Source organism: Epinephelus fuscoguttatus, linkage group LG20, assembly GCF_011397635.1.
Source record: "Epinephelus fuscoguttatus linkage group LG20, E.fuscoguttatus.final_Chr_v1".
Lineage (NCBI taxonomy): Eukaryota > Metazoa > Chordata > Actinopteri > Perciformes > Serranidae > Epinephelus > Epinephelus fuscoguttatus.
Genome location: NC_064771.1, coordinates 35071691 through 35093725, shown reverse-complemented (window position 1 = coordinate 35093725; position 22035 = coordinate 35071691). Strand labels below are relative to the sequence as shown.

At 40.1% G+C, this 22035-nt stretch overlaps 1 protein-coding gene across 5 annotated transcripts in view; it reads right to left on the bottom strand.

Annotated features, from left to right (window-relative positions):
* The window catches only part of LOC125880631 (serine-rich coiled-coil domain-containing protein 2-like), a 92139-nt gene extending 73770 nt beyond the window's left edge, over positions 1 to 18369 (bottom strand). For 4 of the 5 annotated variants that reach the window (XM_049563259.1, XM_049563263.1, XM_049563264.1 and 1 more), the window contains exon 1: positions 17917 to 18369. The gene's annotated coding sequence lies outside the window, so the exon portion shown is untranslated. Of the gene's footprint in view, positions 1 to 16345; positions 16409 to 17916 lie in introns of all 5 variants that reach the window. The other variant, XM_049563260.1, reaches the window with a different exon arrangement.
* Between the last annotated feature and the right edge of the window lie 3666 nt (positions 18370 to 22035).

Sequence of the window (22035 nt, the reverse complement as noted above, 5' to 3'; positions counted from 1 at the left end):
CAGGAACCTGTTTAGTCGACGTCGTCGTACAGCCATGGTTCACGGCTCAAGGTTAAGCTCATTATACAACACAGGATTGCACAATGAAATACAGCTGTAGGTCCCGCCACGCCACACGTACACAAAATGTATAAACAAATATTTAAATATTTAAATGAGAATAGAATAAAACAATGACATAGGTGATAAAATTGATAAAGTATATACAAGAGCAGCCAGATCTTGCTCCCGGGGCGTCCAAGCACACCGCTTGGTCAGCAACCCTGTCCTCACTAAAATGATGCTGGGGGCACCGTTAAGCATCTGTGTGAGACACACCAGGCGTTCAGCCAACTCCAATGTAAACCCATCCATGCCTTCATTAGACACTCAGAGCAACAGACGCAGCTTAAAGGACAGAAAAGTAGGGGGGACTGGAGGGGAGGTGGAGCAGCCCAACGGACACTGGACTCGACCCAACAGACTGATGTTCGAGACCAACAAACGACATCAGTTGCAGCATTTGTGCCACTCAAAGCCGGGTGTTTTTTTTCGCAGCAACTGAGATCTTTGTTTTGTTGCCTAAACCTAACCGCTGACTTCCTCTGCAGTAAAATAAAGGCCCAGACACAACAAACTGAGGACTAGCGGGGATGAAGGCCCTCTGCTCTGTCGCCTCACGTCACCTGTCTCAGCCAAATAGTTGCGCATGAACACACGGCAAAGACTACAGCCCACAGCCAACCAGCAAGCAAGTTTCGCACCTTCATGACAGGACATAACTCTCCACACCAGCAGATGGCGGGAATCTGTAATGGTGAGTCAAAAAGGGGAAACAGAAGGCCGAGAGTATATTTACTTTAAAGCTTAGTGGATAAAGAAAAAAATATCTGACCTTATGGAACAAGTTCGTTTTGGTTTCACTCCCTCTGGACTTAAGCTGTTTGTTTACGTTCCTCACTTCCATTTCGCTTCTCGTGCACTGAGCTGAACTGACAATCAGAGTGATTTTCTGCTGTCGCTAATTCAACATGCTGAATCAGCGAGGAAAAAAAGCTTGCTAGCGCTGTCAAGGGCCAACGGTGAGGGACACACCGCAGCCACAAGGGCCATGGACGTTCACTGATGGTCCAACATTGACCAACCGCACCACTGGCTTGGTGTGTCAGGGCCTTAAAACGCGAAAGGTTGTCCCCAGTGTCATTACAGCAACACCTGAACTTCTGCCAAAATATGATGAATACGGATGAGATTATGTTGCAAAGTTGGACTCGAAAACAAATTGTATTTATAAAACGTTTATTAGCTGCCATTAGAGACAAAGTTTATTTTTACACACATTGAGATTCTTACAAATGTTGAAACCTAAACTTTAAAGGATTTGATTCAGATTCAAACCACAACACGATCCTAAACCTTCAGCTCACATCTCCCTTTTCCTCCTCCTCCTCCTCTTTTTATCCATCTATGACCGCCGTCTCCTCCCTTTAACCTCAGTCTTCTTCCTCTCAACCTCAGCTCCTCCTCTTTTTTCCTTTAGCCTGTTATTATCCTTTCATTTTCCCCTCTTCCTCCTCCTCCTCTACTGTACATCCACTCAGCCACACTCTGTGTTATCAATGTCCTCATGCTCCATTTCTCCACTCACTGAGCTGAGAGCAATCGAGGGCCTCCAGCCAGAGAAGGTCAGCTGCATCCATCTGGGTCCTCACATTTCACATATATTTGATGTTCTTTTAATACTTTTTATCAATTTATTAAATGCCAAAGTAACAGCAACAAAAACTAGAATTACTTATAATCTTCACAGTGACTTTAAGACACCTTACGTGAGTCAGTGAAAACAAGATTTTTTTTTTTTTGTCACACGTAATAATCGGGACAATGTCACAGAGAGACGCCACATCCTGTTTTAGTCTGTCGAGGTTTATTCTTCAGTCATGGTGGCGGTCCCATCGTCTCCTGACAGATGCTGCTCTGGGCTCTCAGGTGAGCGCATGAGGTCAAGTTTCATTCACACTCTCAGACTGAGAGAAGGCGTCGGAGCAGAACTCGCAGATGGAGCAGAGACACAACAGATGGTCCGACCGACCCCTCTGAGTGTGTGAGTTTAAACTGGACACTATAAATCTTCGTCATGCTGAGGAGGGAGGGTGAACTCACAAACACACACTCTCCCATTGTCATGTGTGTTTCCTGACCTTTCAGCTGCTGAGAATAAAACCTGCACACAGGACAAAGTTCTGCAGCAGCAGCAGGATCATCTTCCATTATTGCTCAATGATAAATGAATCAATGGTAACCTGATCGGCTGCTGCTGCTGCTGCTGCTCTCTGAATCACACACACAAACCAAGAGAGGACACTAAAAACATGCAATAATCCTGGGAAAGTGTCTGATTTAACGGTTTCATTTTTTACTGTTTCTCTGATCTGAAACGTCTGCCAACGGCTAAAAAAAAAAACATGCTAGTCTGTGTTTTTGGCCTCAAACTGACTATTTTTTCATTGTAGATTTATGAGTCAGTTACGTTTTTGATTATTGTTTGGTGTATAAAATCTCTTAAGTGTCTATAAAATAGCAAAAATTGTCCAAACCCAAAGACCTTCAGTTTACAGAGATACAGATGAAGCAAAAGCAGCAAAATTAAAACCACTGATTTAAGCAAAAACTAAAATAAATTAACTATTAATCACTTCTAAATACAGTTGCCAACTAATATCTGTCCATCCACTAATTAACTTGTTGCAGCTCTACACAAAACATGAACTTGTCAGCAACATCACACCTTTAGGAAACAAAACTACTTACTGTTAGATCTCTAATTATTTTTGCCCCATCAACGTTCAATGAAATCTCCTTTTGGAAATTCCTTGAAATTAAAACTGAGGTTAAGAAGATTATGAAGTGAGTTTTTACTTTAGAAATATAATGAATAAATACTCTTGGACTGGAGCACATTATCTTTTTCAGCCTCTGTCATCTCAATATAGTCCTTTTATTTCCCATTTATTCATTTTATTTATGTAACGTTTACTTGTATTTATGATTTATCACGACACCTCGCTACAACACCTTATCACTGCAAAAATGGAGCTTATTTTGAGCACCTTTTACCCATATAAATAAATATGCAAATCAAATTTGGGGTGTACCGATCCATCGATCTCGATTTATATATCAATTTATTCAATAATCATTCATTGTGCAAAATAAGAAAAAGCATATTGGCCGATTCTGAGTTCACTTTAAAGCCAATATCGTCTGTTACTAATGACATGTCAATAATATTGTGTATCCCCAGTAAAAAATGACGTTATGAGATAAAACATGATGTATACGCCTGGACAGTGTCTCACTCTGCTAACTTCTCACCACAGTAACATCAGCTGCTGTTTCAACAATGTTCGGCTGAAACTACGTGCACGTGGGCTGAAATTCAGCCGAGCTGTTCTGTCAGGAGACGCAGAGATTTTAACCAATGGTGAGGAGGAAAAATAATAACGTTACATGTAATCTGTTAAACTATGAGTAGAGGGAAAGGTCCGCTAGCTGCTAGGCTAATTTATTCAACGTAAACATGCTTTAGCTGATAATGAGTGATGAGCAAAAACAACTGTTTTGTCCATCAACCTTGACAAGTTTGTCTTCAGGTCTTTGAGACACAAGTTTGTCTTCAGGACCTTAAGACAGAAGTTTGTCTTCAGGACTTTGAGACACAAGTTTGTCTTCAGGACTTTGAGACACAAGTTTGTCTTCAGGACCTTAAGACAGAAGTTTGTCTTCAGGACTTTGAGACACAAGTTTGTCTTCAGGACCTTAAGACACAAGTTTGTCTTCAGGACCTTAAGACACAGGTTTGTCTTCAGGACTTTAAGACACAAGTTTGTCTTCAGGACTTAAAGATACAAGTTTGTCTTCAGGACTTTGAGACACAAGTTTGTCTTCAGGATTTTAAGACACAAGTTTGTCTTCAGGACTTTGAGACACAAGTTTGTCTTCAGGACTTTAAGACAGGAGTTTGTCTTCAGGATTTTAAGACACAAGTTTGTCTTTAGGACTTTGAGACACAAGTTTGTCTTCGAGACTTTGAGACACAAGTTTGTCTTCGGGACTTTGAGACAGAAGTTTGTCTTCAGGACTTTGAGACACAAGTTTGTCTTTAGGACTTAAGACAAAAGTTTGTCTTTAGGACTTTGAGACACAAGTTTGTCTTCAGGACTTAAGACAAAAGTTTGTCTTTAGGACTTTGAGACACAAGTTTGTCTTCAGGACTTTGAGACACAAGTTTGTCTTCAGGATTTTAAGACACACGTTTGTCTTCAGGATTTTAAGACACACGTTTGTCTTCAGGACTTTGAGACACAAGTTTGTCTTCAGGACTTAAGACAAAAGTTTGTCTTTAGGACTTTGAGACAGAAGTTTGTCTTCAGGACTTAAGACAGGAGTTTGTCTTCAGGATTTTAAGACACAAGTTTGTCTTTAGGACTTTGAGACACAAGTTTGTCTTCAGGACTTTGAGACACAAGTTTGTCTTCAGGATTTTAAGACACACGTTTGTCTTCAGGACTTTGAGACACAAGTTTGTCTTCAGGACTTAAGACACAAGTTTGTCTTCAGGACTTTGAGACACAAGTTTGTCTTCAGGGCTTAAAGACACAAGTTTGTCTTCAGGGCTTAAAGACACAAGTTTGTCTTCAGGACTTTGAGACAGAAGTTTGTCTCCAGAGCTTTGAGACACAAGTTTGTCTTCAGGACCTAAGACAGGAGTTTGTCTTCAGGACTTAAGACAGGAGTTTGTCTTCAGGACTTTGAGACACAAGTTTGTCTTCAGGACTTAAAGACACAAGTTTGTCTCCAGAGCTTTGAGACACAAGTTTGTCTTCAGGACTTTAAGACAGGAGTTTGTCTTTAGGACTTTAAGACACAAGTTTGTCTTCAGGACATTAAGACACAAGTTTGTCTTCAGGACTTTAAGACACAAGTTTGTCTTCAGGACATTAAGACACAAGTTTGTCTTCAGGACTTTAAGACAGGAGTTTGTCTTTAGGACTTTAAGACACAAGTTTGTCTTCAGGACATTAAGACACAAGTTTGTCTTCAGGACTTTAAGACAGGAGTTTGTCTTCAGGATTTTAAGACAGAAGTTCGTCTTCAGGACTTTGAGACACAAGTTTGTCTTCAGGACTTTAAGACAGGAGTTTGTCTTTAGGACTTTAAGACACAAGTTTGTCTTCAGGACTTTAAGACACAAGTTTGTCTTCAGGACTTTAAGACAGGAGTTTGTCGTCAGAGCTTTAAGACACAAATTTGTCTTCAGGACTTGAAGACAGATAGACCCTAAGTTTTAGGAGAACAATGATGGTTTGGGTTAAAATGAAAACATTTCTTGTAGAAAGGTCTCTCTGACAGAAAGCCCTGAAGGTTAACTTATCTTGTGCTGTTTTTTGTGTGTTAGTAGAGTCAGTTTAAAGTCAACTTTACTGTACTCATTATTTATGTGATGTTTTTATCTTCTACAGCCCAAAGTAAAAAACAAGCTGCAGCAGCTTCTTCTGGAACAGACTGTGTTAAATGATCAGATAATATTGTCTCATGTGGATCGCAGGCGATTGAATCGTACTGAATCAAAATCATACCACGGCAGACTTTGTAATATCGGCAAATATCGTATCATAATGAAACTGGTGATTTACAAGTTTACTGCCTGTGTGTCTGATATGGAGGATGTCGTTAGTTAGAGATTACCAGATGAGGTGAACTGTGTGCTGCTGTGGAGAGTTTAAAGGCCAGATGTGACGTAACTGCACGTGTGAGGACACGCTGTCTGTGTTATCTGTTTGTAAGTTTATCTGAACTCTTCAGTGTGTTTGCTCAGGGGAGAAAAATGTCTCTGATGACATCACATATCACAAGTGGAGTCCTCTGACAGCAGATCTGTGCTTCTGTGACCATAATGTGACCCAACAACCTCAACTTAACCCAAAAACTGCAAAGGATCATGGCTAGGAGGAGACAGGCAGAGCTTGGACTGGCGCTGCTGTTAACTCGTCTGAATTATCTCAATGATAACATCTTCTTCACATCCTTCCTTCTTCCTCCTCCTCTGTCTGTCTCTTTGTCTCAAACCTGCCACAGAGCATTTCATGGTTTCAGTCTCTCTACATCATTAGAGGACGGAGATATTCTTGGCAGAGGGCAAAGTAACGTAACCTCCTCATCCTTCTCCTCTCTTTCTCCTCGCCTTCATTACAGAGCTTTTGTTTCATTTCCTCCCTCCTTCTGCCATCTTGGAAAAACTGTAGTCCAGAAGAATAAGACCATGACATATTTACTGTTACATCTTTGTTAGAGATGAGTTAAAACTTAGGTTATCAATAAAATGTAAAAATAAAAAAATCAAATATCTTTTATTGTTTGAGATCTACTCTAAAACTTGTTGGGAAATAAGTCAATAAACAGTCATTTAAAGACTTCCTCCAAAGTGTGTTCTACATTTAACAACATTAATATCATCATACATGAAATATAAGTCAGTCTGTTGGGTTTGTTCTCCCCCTCCGTCAGAACGACTCCTCATCAAAATAGCAAAGCCACTTTTAGCTGCTGGTGTATTTTTATTATTCATGGCTGCCGGTTGGACGCTAGGTGTGTTTGTTTGGCGTCAGGCAGGCTGAGACTGCGTCATCAGGCCGCTGAGGATATCTGATCTACGGAGCATGAGCGACGGCTTTCCTCCCGGCCTGATGTCCAGACGCTTAACCTAAATATCCAGTCAGACAGAAAAGGAAACAGCCGACTCTACTCCATCATCAGAGAGATGTCTGAGAGCATTTTACAGACTGTAACGTTCGTATGTTTCACATGGAGACAGGTATTAAACTCATCTGCAGTGTCGGCCCTGGATAGTCAAAGGTTTTCATTTAATCCTTTAAGTTGTGAAGAAGACTGCATTTTCCTGTAAGTGTAATGTACACTACATTTTTAGGGTGGTGAAGAAGTGTTAAGATGAAATAAACTTCATAATCCTCAAAAATATGACAGCTTGTGTTTTTGTTTCTAGCATTTACTTGTACTTTCAATACTTATTACATTTAATATAACTAGAATCACCGTGGTCGTATGACTCCGCCCACCAGTCCAGTGTCTCTGACAGTCTCCATCCATGTCTGTGAAAACATGGACTCTTCTTCATCTATACAATCAGCACAGTTTCAAGATTAGAGTCACCAATTCAGTATCTGACCAAATGTCTCCCCTTCTGTTCCTGAGATATGACGTTAAAACACAGTCAAGCTGACCTTTGACCTTTTGACCTTCACTATTTTATCCTGTTAGACATTTGTGTCAAGTTTTGTCAGAATTAGTGTATGAATTCTTGAGTTATGGCTAAAAACATGTTTTGTGAGGTCACTGTGACCTCTGACTAGAAAATTCTAATTGATTTATTCTTTGGTCCAAGTGGACGTTTGTGACAAATTTGAAAAAATTCCCTCAAGGTGTTCTTGAGATTGTTTTTATGAGAATGAGACAGACAAATTGGGCCCGTCCCAATACCCCCCCTTAGCCCTACCGCTACATTTGTGCGTTCCCGCGAGGGGTAGTGGTGTCCCAATTCCTTTTTGCGTGTAGGGGTAGGGGGCATAACGAGGGGTAGTGGGTATGAAACTAGCCCTTTGGAGCAAGGGGTAGACATCGCCATGGCTACCACCGAGCAAGAGACGGAGGAAAAAGTTCATACATAGCTAACGTTACCGTCATCAGGTTGCTTGTTAGCTAGCTAGCTAGCTCACACTATCTGGCGTCTGTCATCTGCCCTGTTCTGCAAAATTGTCTGACTTTTTCACATTACGATAACACGCCAGCTAGTATAACTATGCTGCCTCGTAATGTTAGCTGCTTAGCTAGCTAGCAGAAGTCCCCTGTCGTCTGTCGTTGATCAAACGAAGCATGATGAATGTGGCAAACGCGATCGGTAGGATGAATGAGACTCCATGGTAGATGCTGGTTGGAAATGTAGATGGCTCGCAGCTTCCTGTTTAAAATAGTTACATATGCGTGAACGTAACCAACGCGGTGACATAGCGAGTGGTGTCCCAATTCCTAGGGAAAGATTTCAACCCCTACCCCTCGTTGCTTCATTTTGAGGGCCAAGGGGTAGTGGACAAGGGGGGGTATTGGGATTGGGTCAAGGTCACAGTGACCTTGACCTCTGACCTATGACCACCAGAAAGTTTGTTGTTGAGTCCAAGTGGATGTTTGTGCCAAATTTGAAGAAGTTCCCTTGAGGCGTTCTTCAGATATCGTGTTCACAAGGATGGGAAGGACATATATGGACAACCCAAAAATATAAAGCCTCCGGCCACGATTATCGCTGGCATGGAGGTTTAATAAAATTACTTTTGAAACATAAGTACAGTAAATATCAATTACTTCAAGACTTTTACTCAAATAATATTCTAATAGGTGACCGACGTCTTTTTCTGGCATGATATCTGTGCTTTTACAAGTGTGGCGTTCAGGTACCACTGTATTTTTGTACCTTATGCCGCTCTCTGGATTCCCTCAGGATGAATTACTGAAACCCCTGTGCTCATGTGGTGATGTGTATACATGTTACCACTGTAACTGAGTGATCTTGCATTAATATAAATGCTGCCAATGATCTACATATGATCAGCGGAGGAAGCGTCTCAGAAACATCGATACAGGAGGTTTCTGCTGAGCGTCTGAACAACACGAGCAGCGACACAGATGTTGGTCTGTAGCAGTGGTACACAACAACAACAACAACAACAACATAAACCTGCTGTATGGTTTCAGTGTTGCATAACGGTGTTTCAGAGGCTTTAACACACTGAAACTCACACACACACAAACACACACACAGCCCAGCTTCAGGCCACATATGACACACACAGCATGAATGCCCTGCCTTGTTGGGCATTAAACCAACAAACACACACCCTCCTCACACACACACACACACACACACACACACACACACACACTGTATGGCTGAATGAACCAGAACCATGCCTGAATGAGCTTCGCCCTCAGACAGACAGACAGACAGACAGACAGATCTGAGGAGTCAGTCATCACCGCTTCACCTCCATCAGAAAACAGCTGACGCTAACATACTCTGAATTTTTGTAGTTCTGTTTCTGTAGATAACAGATGTTTCCTAATCGTCAGGTTTGGGTGTGAAATAAATATAAACGTCACATAACATAAACATGATTTACATCACAATAAGAGAACTGGTGAATGCCACAAATCTTTTTTTAAATCACTTGTACGTGCTGCTGCAGAATCAGTGTGTTTGTGGTTTGTGGTTCTTGCATGTTTGTTCACAAGTTTCCTGGAAGAAGTCCTGTAGTTCACACTGAGATGCACATCATGTCATGTTTTATAAAAATCTGGTTGCATATTAGTTGCTAAACAGTGTTCATAAAATAATTCAGCCTTCTGTAAAAGAGGAATATTGTTTCCAACCCACATGATCACCAGCTTCACTGTGAACTCTTCATCTCGAACACACGAGCTCAGGAGTTGAAGGTTGCACATGTTGCCTGGGAGCCGTTCAGAGCCCTTTAGTTCTGGTCTCCTCCCCCCTCTGATCCTCTGGTTTCTTAGCAACTTGGCATGGACAACATCCCTGTTGTACTGGGAGCTGAGGACCTCCACTCACTCCACCACCACCACCACCACCACCATTAATCTGCCACAAAGCAGCTCTTTCTCTGAGCTGCTCGGCACTGAGCTCCTGACAGGCGCACCACCTCCTGCTAATCCACAACACTTCATCCAAACAGGCCGAGAAACCTACTTCTGGAAATCAAGCAGCTAATAAGCAGCTAATAATAAGCATGTTTGACCATCTGAGGGCCAACAAGTACTTTAACAAGAGAACTGGTTAAATATGGCCCAGATCATGACACAGCTAAGGAAACTGAGGCCCCGCTCACACAGAAAGCAGCACCACTACTAAAAAAACTTGCATGCTGCACCTTGTTATCGTTGCAAGTCAACCACCCCATCATCTCCACATCCTCATCAGTCTACCATTTAAAAGTTGCTCTTAGCTGTAGCCCTGCAAACTTTACCGAGGAATATGAAAGAGAAAAAGTCCAGCTGGGACACAGGCATTTAACAACCCTCCCTCTGGTCTGAAAAATTAATGACAATGACCACAAACTCCCTCAGAGCAGCACACAGTAAAAATGTTCAACAGTATACTGGACTTCTTCCAAAGATAGGCAGCAGCAGCAGCTCAGATGATTTGATCAAAGTGAGGACACTCTGCAGACGGTCAGAGACGAGAGATGGAAAGATTCACTAAACACTTCCTGCCACCAAAACCCATCAGCAGAGAGAGAGACAGAGAGAGGGAGAGGAAGAGGATGTCAATTATTTATCAGATATGAACTCACAGAGACAAGAGAGGAGTCAACCACACGACAACCAGGAAATACAGCTGACTTGTTTCACGTCACCACCACTGGAGTTATTTTGTATTTTCAAAATACTCTACAAACCTTCTCCATGATTCATAAAATATAAAACATCAGAGGACTCCTCTGCCTTGGACCAGGTCCAAACCCAGTCTTCAGTTTAACTCACTGAGCATGAAACACTAGAGGGCTTTTACTCTGAAACAGGAAGTAACTGCATTTACTCACTGGCTTTCATTCGAGCGCTTGTAAAACATCCTATCAATGCCAATTAATAACCAATAAATCTGCCAACCTCTAATTTCAAGCATGGGTCTGGCTGCCAAATAAAACAACCTTGAACCCTTTTTCTCACATTCTACAGACAACTCAATTAATCACTAAAATAATTGATAAGCGAGTTAATCAATCAGTAAAATAACCTTTAGTTTCAGCCCGACACAAACCTTACTGTGATTTACTACACTGGATGTTTCTTTCTTCATTATTTCCCACATGGCAGCAAATAGATTAAATTCCACAAGTACAGCCGACCACTCTTCACCTGAGTGCAACAGAGAGGACAAAGACAGAGAGCAAACAGCGTCATAAAGAGGGAGAAGGAGAGAAAAGGTCAAGTGGGAGAAAGAGTAAACAGAGAGAGGGAACAGAGTGAATCAGCAGAGGGAGAGATTCAATGATGGAGGAAAAGGAAAAGCCAGTGAGTTTATGGGGCCGGCAGCAGAACACCAGGACATTAGTCAGGGAGCGAACTGATGATTGTGCTTCGCTGGGAGCTTCTCACTAATAAACCACAGAGACTGATGAAGCCTGAGGTCACAGTGAGGTCACAGTGAGGTCACAGCTTCACACAAGCATCATCACTTTCAATATTTCATGTCACGTCGTCCACATTTTACTGTTTTGTGTCACAATAACAAGAAGGTTTCAGGAAATAAGTAGAGCTGTAGTCTCCTAGTTGATTATTTGGTTGATATGCTCTCGTCCGACCAAATTCTCATTGGTCGTGTAATCGCTGTGTTACTTTCGTAAGGAGAAAAGTGCTACATCGATAGCTTTCCAGGATTAATCCAATATTTCCCGTGGTGGGAGGGACAGGCTAACAAGTAACAAGAGTGTTACTGAATGTGCAATCGGAGTCGGCTAGACCAGGTCAAAGAAGTCTTCGGTATGGCTGCATTTTGTTGAAACAGATGACCAAAAAAGGCCGAGTGACTTTGTTTACATATCACAGCTCAACATCCAACATGGCGTAGCATCTAAAAACAGTAGGCTAACTTGTCTGCGTTAGGATGCTCCGTGAGCTTTGAGTGTGAACACAGTCAGCACTGGCATATTTCAAAATGTTTGGTCTAACCCACTGCACTGTGGCTGATTTAGTCAGTCTAGATATAATAACGTGCAGATTTTTTTTCCTACGACTAATCGATTAGTTGAAGATTATACGACTTTAGTCGACCAAGATTTTCTTTGGTTGACTACAGCCCTAGAAATAAGGGTTGAGTTCATTCATCCTGATTTAAACTGAGACTTTTAGTGTTTAAAGAGCGGCTCCATTTTTTTTTCTTTTATTTATTTTTATTTTCATATTTATTTTTTATTTTTATATGATTTTGCAGCTTCCCAGTAGTGTTCAAATTCTGGTCGTATGTATGTATGAATAGCCTGGAAATCCAGACTCAAATCTAGAAAGATTTTGAGTCTGGCCTCACCGACACACCCTTCCTACCCAAGGGGCGGCACTAACTGAGGCATTTCAAATGCAGAGGCACGCAATTGGACGGCACAATGGCCAATCAGAGCAAAAAACAAGGTGAGGTATTCATTGCAGTAAGCCCCATTTGTTTGCCGACCAGTGGGGCTAACTGATATATTATGCTTTTGCTGTATCCCGTCGGCAAAACGGCAAAAACGTCCTTCCTGGAAACAAAGACTTCTAGGGCAGTCTTCTGTTCCTCTCTCAGGGAAAAAGATAAGTGTAGTGGGCTTAGCGTTTATTCCAAAGCTAAACTGAATGGATGTGGTCCTTCAGCAGCTGCCATCTTGGCTGTTTACTTTTCGACTCCTACGGCGCAGCGCTGTCTTCATCATGTTGTTTTTGCCTCAAAATGCTATTTTCGCAAGCCTCCACAAACGGCTCTGACACCACGTTAGGACGGTTTCCTCAGTCACACAGTAACAAAATACACAATCGAGGCAGCAGTAGACCGACAACTCCCATGCGCTGAGAGGTAAAATTACTGTCAATGGAGTCTGGTGGCTTTGAAGAGAGGACAGACAATGGCTTCAGTTCCCCTTCGGAAAGTAAAGTAGCGCAAAGTAAAGCAGTAACCTAACCTAAATATAGCCTATACTTTAAATGGTGATGATACTTGTCCTGCTGTTGACAGCCACATGACCTCCACAGTAATTTTACTTCCCAGAACAGAAGGAGTTTGTATCAACACTGCTGCTGATCGATTAGTTTGTTGGTGTTATTGTGCTTTAGGCTGTAACCTGTCATGTGATGAGAGTCTCCATGTGAAAAACACAGAAATACTTTGAACACGTGTTTCACATGTGGTCTAAAACTGTTTTAGAGACACTGACAGATGCACTGATAATACAAATAATTAATAGTCTTTAAGTTAATTCTCTATAGTCAGTGAAAGATGCAAGTTCAGAGACAGATTGTTGGCATGTTGTCTGGGGAGAGAGAGCCTGGAGACATCTGTGAAGACAGCACATTTAAATCTGACTGCAGAGTTAGTTTGGAACTTTTTGAGTAAATTATTCACCAGATGGGATGTTTTTGTTTTACGAGAACAGACTGGAAGTATTTATTTTTGATAAGCTGGACCCAAACTCATCGCTGGAGCGTCCCTCTGCTTCCTCATCATGTGGATTAATTAACATTCAAAGAAGAGTTAGAGTAAAAGATGATTTCATTTCAACAGTATCTTAGAGAAAAGACGAGATGAACAGGCTGTGATGTTTTACTGTACTTTAAATTAATTTGTTGCATGGCGTCGTTAGTTTCAGTCATTCTTGGTTCTCTGATGAAGACCAGATTCTTCATCTCAGCAGGAATTCAAACAGACGGAGCAGAAATGATCCGTCAGAGGAGGAACAGAGAAATAAAGTCCAGCAGAGTGGAAACATCAGAGAGAGACAGATGGAGAGACGGACTGGACCCCCGCCAGACTGTAATGGACACACACACACACACACACACACACACACATAGACACAGATCGGTCACAGTGTCAGCAGGGTCCTCTGGACTGACACCAGATGAGCAGCAGCTTCTGTTCTGCTGCTGTCAGAGAACGCTGCAGGTGGAACCAAATACGACAGAACCAGCCACAGAACCAAAGAGTGGAAAACACCAAGCAACCACAGAACCAGCAGTACCAAACACTTCAGGACAGAACCTGCAATACAAGGTCACCAGAGGAGACAAGCTAAGAACACAAGATCAAGAGGAACCAATAAACTACAAGACACAACTGTAGAACAAAAGATCTAAACGGTGGATCTCTCAGACTTCATGCAAACTATGAAACCATTTTCCAAGACTGATATCATACCGTAAAAATCTCTAGTCAGGATTTGTTTTATGAACCTAAATATACAAGGATATTATTATCTACCGGCTGACCTCTGTGCCGCCCTGCAGCCTTTACCAGAGAGAGCTGGGATGAGAACAGGTGGGCGGGCAGACAGGTGTCAGATCTGTGCAGAGCACCAGGACAAAAACACCGACGATCTAAAACACTAGTTTCACCCCCAGTGAATTCTGTGAAGTCATGCAACACCACTGTTTCAACACATATTCCTGTTTGCAATGTAGCATCAGGGGAAATAACAGGGTGCATCCCTGCGACGCATCAGTGGTGAGTTTACTGCATCATTTCAGATTTTCACATGTCAGGGATGCAGGACACGTAACTACCAACATCAGTGGAAGAACTAGAAGACACAACATGCTGAACCAAACATATAGAGGACGGCATAAACAGGGTGAAACAGCCGGAGGGGAGAACCTACAGGACAACATTTTTGAAGGACAGGAGAGAGCACAAGATCTACAGCCCGGCATATGCTGTGTGATTCTGGGCTGGCTGTGGCTCGAAAACGGTGGTCACACAGTCAGAGAGGTTCAAGGATGGCCGTTCAGTCTGTGATAAATTCTGACAGTGTGACTGCTGTTACCACCTACGTCTACTGACCGACCAATAGAAATGCAGCATGAAATGACGCACTGATCAGCGCTAAACCCAAACCAACAGACGGACAGCAGCTCGCCATGGAGGCAAAACTAAAGCCCTAAAAGAAATGTGAGGAAAATCTTTTGAAGCCTTGTGACGTGTCCTCCAGCTCTGACCATGATCGTGTAAAGAAGGATGAAGCATGGAAGGAAATAGAGGCGGAGCTACAGCTGCCAGATGAGACACCTAGCAGCTAGCTAGCTAGCTAGCTAGCTAACACACACACACACACACACACACACACACACACACACCAGTAGATAGTGACCACCGAACTTTACATTATTTTCAAACATTTTAAGAATATTTTTCTGACATTTTTATCAACTTTTTTTTTGTGTGTGGACATCTTTTAAAAAATATTTTTCGGTTATTTTTTCAACATTTTTTTCTGACTTTTTCTGATGTTTTTTTTTAGACATTTAAATAATGCTTTTCAGACATTTTGTCAACCTTTTTTATTTAATTTTAACATTTTTTTGAGGACATTTTTTTAAAAATATTTTTCGGTTATTTTTCAACATTTTTTTTCTGACTTTTTTGATATTTTTTAGACATTTAAATAATGCTTTTCAGACATTTTGTCAACTTTTTTTTTAAAATTTTTTGGGGACATTTTTTAAAAATATATTTTTCGGTTATTTTTTCAACATTTTTTTCTGACTTTTTCTGATTTTTTTTAGACATTTAAATAATGCTTTTCAGACATTTTGTCAACCTTTTTTATTTAATTTTTAATTTTTTTGGGTCATTTTAAAAAAATATATTTTTCACTTATTTTTTCAACATTTTTTTCTGACTTTTTTGATATTTTTTAGGCATTTAAATAATGCTTTTCAGACATTTTGTCAACCTTTTTTATTTAATTTTTAAATTTTTTGGGTCATTTTAAAAAAATATATTTTTCACTTATTTTTTCAACATTTTTTTCTGACTTTTTTTAAAAATATTTTTTAGACATTTAAATAAGACATTGTCAATTTTTTTTATATTTTACATTTTTTTGGGACATTTTAAAAAAATATATTTTTCAGTTTCAATACTTTTTGGACATTTTCTTAAGTTTAGTATTGATAATAATAATTCTATCAATTTTAATAATGTGAGCCTCTACGTTGTGCTGCACAGTTGGAGAAGTAATAACCTGTGCAGCATCCTTGCTCACTCAGTACAGTATGTGAAGCTGTTGTATTGTACGTTGTAGCCTGTGATTCAGTAGGCGCTGTCATCGTACAGTCTGCAGACATCAAACTTGATGTCGTACCCAAGTTTATTAGATCCATGTGGCACAGTGGAGCTGCACTATTGATCAAATCTCACAGTCTGCAGCAGGCAGCAGAGACCACAGAAAACAACAGATCTGAAAGACAGAACCTTCAGAACAAAACAACTTGACAACAGATAAAACACCTGAAGAACAGAACCTGTAGGACATTTCTATAAACTGATATCTGAATATGGATGCAGCATCAAATGAACATAAATATTAATGGTCGTACAGCTGATAGCTGACAGGTTCTGGCTGATCAAACTATAAACAGTGTCCGGCACATTGAAGAGGAACCCCACAATAACTGGCCGTTGACTCCAGAAGCAAAATCACCGTCAGATGTCTGGAGCCAACGGGCGCTCAGGTGGTGCAGGGATGAACTAACGTACAGGACTTGCAGTGATCACTGGTGAGAAACCACACTGGGAGCTTCAGAGAGAAGCCAGATGGATCTAAAGAATGGAAATAACCAGGTTAAAGATGTGAGAAATGTGGAATGTGGAGACACTGAAACGGTCATTAGCCTTGGGAACATTCCTCACACGTCTAAAACACTGAGTCTGGAAACTCTTCAACATATTTTGTTTCAGTTCCTGTTTCTCAAACTGAATCTTGTTTTTCTGTTTGTTTTATATGTCTGTAAATTTAAGTTCTGGACTTTTGGTCGGACCAAACGAGACATTTGAAGACTTTACGTTACAGAAACTTGTGATGGACTTTTTAAGGATGAATCTAATTATTCTAGAATATTATGGATGAAAATATACATCAGCTGCAGCCCGACAATCAGCGTATCTGCAGTAACATCACACAGAGTATATATATATATATATTAACATCTTGTAAAGCAGTCTTATGATCTAATTGAAACAAACAATGTTTTTGAAATGAAACTAGCTCTGTTTTATTGTGTAAACAAAGCATTATGGGATATTACTATGTTGTATTTTCCTATTATGTCATTCAGAGCTGCAAATAATGAATGTATTCATTATCAATTAGAAGATTAATTGTTCTGTGTAAAATTTAGTAATTGGTCAAAAATGTCCAACACACACACACATATATATATATTTTTAGAATTATTTTATTTTACTTTTGTATCATATGCTGGAGGAATTTTTTGGGGGAGGTTGGCGCAAAGAAGGCGCAAAGTAGAATCTGTGATCTCTGTTTAAAAGGTGCTATGTTCGTATTTTGGGTCCTATCCTGAGTATATGCATGTACATATCCTTTATTTGATATATTTATTTAATTATTGGTTATTTCACTCGATTCCATGTCGTTATGTGAATGAAAAGCAATGTACATCGTGTTTATGGGACGCCAAACTGAACAGATGAGCTGTGTTAATTCAACTTATAAATTGTTTTTTATAAACAATAAAGGAATGAGAAAAACAATTGCTTTTTCAGTCCAACAGACACATTTTGCTGCGATAAAAATGAAGATGAGCGGAGTATAAACATACTCAAAACAGATGTCGACAAAGTTTTCCTCTGGGGACATGATCTGCAGTTGAAAAATTATAATAAATCGTAATAAAAGTCACTGCGATACTCCGCATATCGCAAAACAATCGCAATATTTGATGGTGTATTGTGATAATATCATACTGTGAGGCCTCTGGTGATTCCCAACACGCTTCTACATATTATGTGACGTATGGAATATGATTTAAGAGATTCATAAAACACTTTAAAGTCATAATCCGTGATTATGATGTGTCATCTATCATCAGCAGCTCTCTGTCATAATGTGTTGTGCTGTCACACTAAACCTCATTAACTACACCATCAGTGTTGCCCTGCGCGCTGTCAGCTGGCTGTCAGCAGCTGTATATGCCTCTGTATATTATATAATATGCCGTATGTGATGATAATGTGTGTATATTTAACATTAATGTGTCACAGCATCATTCACAGGAGGATTTCATGTGCTGTGAGAGGCTGAAACTCACCTGCCGGGTAGTCGGAGCATCAGACGTCAAAATGCGGAAATGTACAAGTTGAGGTGTTTGAATGAAACCAGCTGTGTGTCAGTCAGGACGAGTGCGAGTTAAATCCACCCGTGGAGAGTCTGAGGAGCCACGACACGCGATAACAGCCCGATAAATACTGATAATAAGGATAAAATCCAGCGGGAGATGGAGAAGGACAAAGCCTCAGTGTTGCTGCGGTGTATCGCTGCTGCTCTCCGGCCTGTTAACGGCTCCAGCACTACGGGGTCTCCGGCAGTAACGTCCCACCTGCAGGGGTTCACTCGCGGTCTCTGCTGCAGGTAAACATGTAAATAAGAGCTGTTTGTTTGCGCCGGTCTGCCCGGAGTGGACCTGTGCAGAGGTCGAGCTGCTGTGGACTGACTGCTGCCGCTGCACGAGCTGCTGAATCATCCACACACACACCAACACACACGTGCACGCGGACAGCGCTTGCCCGAGAAACAGCTGACACTGACGTCATCTGCCCACTGTAAACATAACCCTTTCCTCACCAGACATTATTTAGCACCAACTTCATGTGGAATAAAGAAGTTTAGATTATTTACCACGGTTTATTTATTTTAAATTGATATCTAAATAATAATAATAATAATAAAAATAAAATAGGTATGATAATAATAAAAATAGTAATAATAAAAATAATAATATAAAATAGTATTATTAATAATGATAATAATAATAAATAGTAATAATAATAACAATAATAATAATAATAAATAGTAATAATAATAGTAATAATAACATTAATAGTAATAATATTATTATTAGTGTAACATATGATATTGTATAATAATCTGATATTATAATATATATTCATAATATAGATAGATAAATAAATAAGTTATAAAATAGAATAATATGCCAGCTAGAAAAACAGATTAATAAAAATGAATAAATAGATAAATACAAAATTAAAAAAAGACAAACAGTTCAATTCAGAGCCAGGCTAAAAAGGTCGGTCTTGAGTTTGCTTTAAAAAAATCAACACTCTGTGCAGCCCTCAGGTCTTCAGACAGCTGCTCCACAGATGTAGACCATAGTTATGAAACGATGCCTCACTGTCGTTTTTTTTTTTTTTTGTTCTGATTAAAAGGCCACTTCCAGGAGACCTGAGGGTTCATATGATAAAAGCAAATCTGATAAACATGTAGGATTAAGATCATTAAAAGCTTCAAAAACCAATAAAAAGGATCTTAAAATCAATTCTGACCTTATGTTAACAACTAAAGGGGTCAAATAAATGTTGCGGAGTAAATGTAGAAAGTGGCAGGAGTAGAAAAGACTGCAAATCAACTGCAAATACTTTCATACAGTACTCGAATAAATATACTTGGTTGAGTTCTTAAATTCCCTGTTCAGCCAGAATATTGTGCAGCAATCTTTCATCCATGTTCTCTTCTGCTCCCAAAGATAAATACAGCATAATCACCATTCTGTGACATCATACACTGGTGAAGGCTGTTCATTTCTGAGTCACAAAGAAAACCAGTAAATGTATTAAAAACACAGAGAGGCTCAGTTACTGCGCCACCTGGTGTTTACTCTGTGAACAACCGCTGGGAAAACATTTACTGGAAATAGTCTTGGATGTCATCAAGGAAATGTCACTAATCATTAATTAAAAAGGTGAAACAGGATTCTGGAATCCTCATCATAAAGTCACCATCAGTGCAGGTCACCTTATGTGTGTCTCAGAGGTGTGTTAATCATCCCATATCCTCCTGAGACCTAAACTTTTGTTTGGTATGCATCTTCAATTTCTCCATGCTATCTGGGATCAGTAGGACCTGATAAATATAAAAACTAAACATTGTCAATGAAAATAAAGTCCCATGCTGTGTCTCAAATCACGTACTTCTGTACTTACAATATTTTGAGTGCATAAATGCGTTCACACTGAGAAGTATGGCAAAATGCAGTGCACTGTGAGTACCCGGATGGTGCACTCAAAACGCTAATTTGTGGTCGTCATTTCCGGAGAGTGCACAATGGCCGTGTTTGGTTTGAGACAACACTACCCTGTCGAAATTTGTGCATTACGCCAATAAGTACATAGTGCACGTGGTATACTACATGGAAGTGTGCTAACGGAAGTATGTGATTTGAGACACAGCACCAGTGTCCTCAAATTAGTACTTTCCAATTAACAGTGTCTTACTGTCGCTAAAATTAGTAACATTTGTTTCCATGTCAAACTACAAACTTTATCAGCCAGAAAGTTGTTTAAAGGTCAGTTACAACCTTTATCACTCATAAATAAACAAGTGCACCATTACTATTTATGCACCTCAACTACCTACCATGTAATCTTATCATCTTGTCACATTATCAACTGGAGACTTGACACTGTTTAACACTGACATACATATTATCCAGAAATAATCATCCCATATCCTCCTGAGACCTAAACTTTTGGTATGCATCTCCAATTTCTCCGAGCTATCTGGGATCAGTAGGACCTGATAAATATAAAAACTAAACATTGTCAATGAAAATAAAGTCCCAGTTAGTGGCATCTAGTGGTGAGGACTGTAGATTACAACCAGCTGAAACTTCTCCTGGTTAGAATTCCATCAGTGTGTTTATATTTCAAAATGCAGTGCACTGTGAGGACCCGGATGGTGCACTCCTCTCAAGAAACAAATGGAACTATGGACATTAAACCAGTAAAACCATCTTGGCTACATAGCAGAAGGAGGGATGCTGTTTGATTAGCTAATGTCTGCTGCATTGTACAAATACATGTGTTTTTGCACTAGCACCACTATACTGTTGTCAGGTATTATTTTGAGATATTTAACGTTACATTGAAACCTGTCATAGAAATAATATGTCTGACTTATTCATTAAGGCCTGCATTGATCTATTAGCTCAACGCTAACACGTAATGGGAATTGCCATTAGTGCGCTGACGGAAATTAGCATCGTGATTGCAATGATACATTTTTGTTCACATGCAAAATAAAAAATGACGTGCTCATACTTGCAGGGATATGACCTGTTGAACAAATAGCTGCTGACCTCACATTACCAGTCAATTTTGTAGTTCCTGCTGCATTCATGTGCTCCTTGGACTGTCGGATTTTTCAAGTTGGGAAGTTGTTCTTCACATATTGTGACTTTATTCAATATCTTAATGAAAATGATCTATCAATTCATTTCAAATATGTATCAGATTTTTTTTTAAAGTTTCCATACCAAGATGGACCAGAGTTGAAGAATGACACGTACATGTTTAATTAAGATCTAAGCAGGACCTGAACATGCAAACTCAGCCTCTGTGGACTGTGCAGCTGTTGGTGTGTTTTGAGTCTTTGTCCACTAGAGGGCAGGATTCACCTTCCTTCACTCTCCTGCTGCTCTGAACACTTCACAACTTCCTGATTGTGTTTTGTGGACTTGAAAGGATTCTCTCAGGAGCAACGACGTATGGAAAATGTTTTCTGTTTTGTTTGTTTTTTACTCCTTTAAAGCATGTTTGTACCTGACAACACACATTTATAATTCTCTTAGAAAATGCCCCCAAATTCAGTTTAAACACAAACTTAGTCTGCGTTTAGGGATGAACTGTCAAATCTCTTTAAATTCCTCTAATTTTGCCTTTTGCACTTCCGTCTTCCTCCCCACGTGTTTTGAAGAATGACTTGCTGTCATGTTTAATTAAGATCTGAGCAGGACATGCAAACTCAGCCTCTGTGGACTGTGCATATTGTTTCTGTTGGTGTGTTTTAGTCTTTGTGACATTAGAGTGTTTTGTTTGTTTTTTACTCCTTTAAAGCATGTTTGTGCCTGAGAACACACATTTATAATTCTCTGAGAAAATGCCCCCAAATTCAGTTTAAACACAAACTTAGTCTGCGTTTATGGATGAACTGTCAAATCTCTTTAAATTCCTCGAGGGTCTCACTGCTCAATCTGTTTTTAAGCAACAACGGGAGGATTATTCTTTTTGTCTGAGTGTTGGAAACACAGAGTTTGGAGTTGAGACGCGCTGCAGGTGATGGTGGACAGAGGGTGTGAGCGGCAGTTTCATGAGGAGAGGTTGACATGGCACCGAGGGCGTGAGTCTGGATATCC